Here is a 2,797-nt window from a genome sequence, read left to right on the forward strand (position 1 = left end):
GGAACAAGATAGGATGATTTAAAACCTATGCTTGGACCCCTTTTTATAGGCTTGGAGTCCTTTTTCACCTTTTATTGCTCCACCGATGTGGGACAAGCCTTAAAAGCTTTTCTTTTATGTTAGCCAAAAAATTCTCAACACTCATATCTTCTAAAAGGCATGTTTGTCCTTTTATACATTTTTTATTTGGGGATATTCACCAAAATGACCAAAATATACCTGATATATTAACGAAACAACCAAACTTTACCAAAATTGTAAAAATACCCACACGGATCACCCCCGGGGGCTAGGGTTGACCATGGGGGGCGATCCCCCTTCTTTGACCGAAAAGTACATAAAAATATTAAAAAATAAATTTCGTGGGTCCCACATGCATCACCTTTAGAAAACAAAACACTATTTGCTTCGATTTTGGTGAATCTTCCTCCGGGGGTGATCCACGTCACCCAATCCCCCCTGGGGGCGATCCATTTTATTTTATTTTTTTTCATTTATTTTTCATTTTTTAATATCGATTAAGGGGTGTTTTTAATAAATAGGAGACGATATTTAAACTGTTTTTTTTTTTACCTTTTTAGGAACAAATGTCATGGTTTTAGTCTATAAAATAAAACACTTCTACTCTCACAACCCGTAAACATAAACTAACGTGACAAACCTTATAAAAATATGATTGTACGTGAAGATGTCAAATTTTTACCAATTTTTTTAAACGCATAAGTTAACCAACGAATGCTGTTATATATTTTCTTATAAGAAATGTTGATATTCTATGATAATTGTGGAGACGAAAAAAATTATTTGTATCTGATTTGGTGGATAAAAATCAGATATTTTATGTTGAATCTTATTTCGTCTTTTAGTGCAACAAATTTCATTATAAATACCAACTTCCTATTTCATTATTTTTCACACCTTCTTTTTCATTTCTATTCTCATATATTCTACTCTCACAACCCTTAACCCTTCAACACAATAAACCATCACAATTCTTAACCCTTAACCCATTAAACACAATCTACCATCACAACCCATCACCCTTAAACACAAATATGAAATCACGTCAAAGTGATGATGTTTTGGTGTATCTTTGAAGTGGCGGTTCATTCCAAGAGATAAATGGTGTCTCAGAGTACCTTCCGTTAAGCTCCCCCGTACATGTATTACGTTTGCCTTCACCAATTAGGACTTTATCACGTTGACAATCCTATCATATGCTTGCTAAACAAGCTAGAATTTATTTGATTATATTTAATCAGATTAAATATCACAAAACAAGATATAACAATTAAAGACTTTAATTATTTATTCCTTCTTTTTGCATATATACATTTATGCGTATAACCCATTTAGACTTTATCACGTTGACAATAATCATAAATCATATTTCTAATAATAAGTGAAGAGCAACATCTAGCAATAAGTTATTGTTGCCCAAAAGATAAAGTTTGGTGATTCAGCTAATCAGCAAACAATGTGATCATTATCAATATTCACTTTTTATGTCTCTATGTCCTCGAGATTCAGATTGAACATGAGGCATGAAAGTGTCATCATCATTATGTTTGATCTTTAATTTCTCAATTCTAGAATATACTAATAAGACAAATATCAATATGTTATACTGACTATTTGAGCATGCACGACCTTCCTCAATACTATTCAATCGAGGAGCCTAAAGATATCACTCTTGTCATCTAAGAGGAACAAATCCTATATTCATCCATGCTAGTACTACTAAGTGACACATAACAGAATTATTATAACCCGTTATCAAAGTACACCACACACACAAAGCAAACTGCATGATCTCAAGTCAAAGGACTATATGTAAAATAACCATATGAAAAACTTCTATGACACTCATATAACATCCAATAAAACGTGCTCATCGTGAGTCACATTCGATACACAAATATCTCATCTTGTACCCATATATGGATTCTATATCTCCATATAAATCCTTACAATACTAGTCGTATCATATTGATTTAACCTAAACCCAAACCAACATTTGACTAGGAACATTTTAGAATACAATATACTAAGATTATTATTACATTTAGACATAAGACATAATAATACATAAACATACTAATTGGACAATGCCTTTCATTTAATAAACATAACAGAATTTCCAAACAAAATTATCCGATGATTGGCTTTTGGCATATACACTAACAATAATTCGTCTCTCTAACCGCCATTTCTTGTAGTTAACTATTGGTCTTGGTTACTGGAGTTGAAGCTTTAATTCAACACGGACAAGACGATCACTTAAAAGTGTCATATCCGGTTGTGTGTCCCACTACAATGATCAATCTTCATTAAGCTTAATAAATCTTCAACAATAATGGCAGATTACAGATATGAACATTAAGAACATGTAGGAGAAGTTGAGAGAAAAAGTCAATGCATCCAAATGTAGTCAAACTCTCTTTACGTAACATATTTTTTTACAATAATGCTCCCCTTTATAAGATTAAAAGACAAATACCCTATTTACAGGGTCAAACTTCTAAACACAAGTCAAAGTCAAACCTGCCTAAGAAAAGTCAAACACGATGACTTTTACAATTATAGACAATATTTAACTTTCAAGACGAATACAATTTAATACTGATTTTCAGTCCTAACATTCTCCCCCTTTGTATTTAGACTTGAAAGAAACTTTGCACTTTGAGTCCTGTTTGAACTTTGAATCTTTAAGCACATTATGTCTTCTTCAAAAGAATTCTTCAACCAATAAACTGTTGAGAAAGATCTTCTAGCATTCTCCCCCTCGAATGTAGAA

Source organism: Cynara cardunculus, assembly GCF_001531365.2.
Source record: "Cynara cardunculus var. scolymus isolate 2C chromosome LG 5, CcrdV1, whole genome shotgun sequence".
In the NCBI taxonomy this organism is placed as follows: Eukaryota; Viridiplantae; Streptophyta; class Magnoliopsida; order Asterales; family Asteraceae; genus Cynara; species Cynara cardunculus.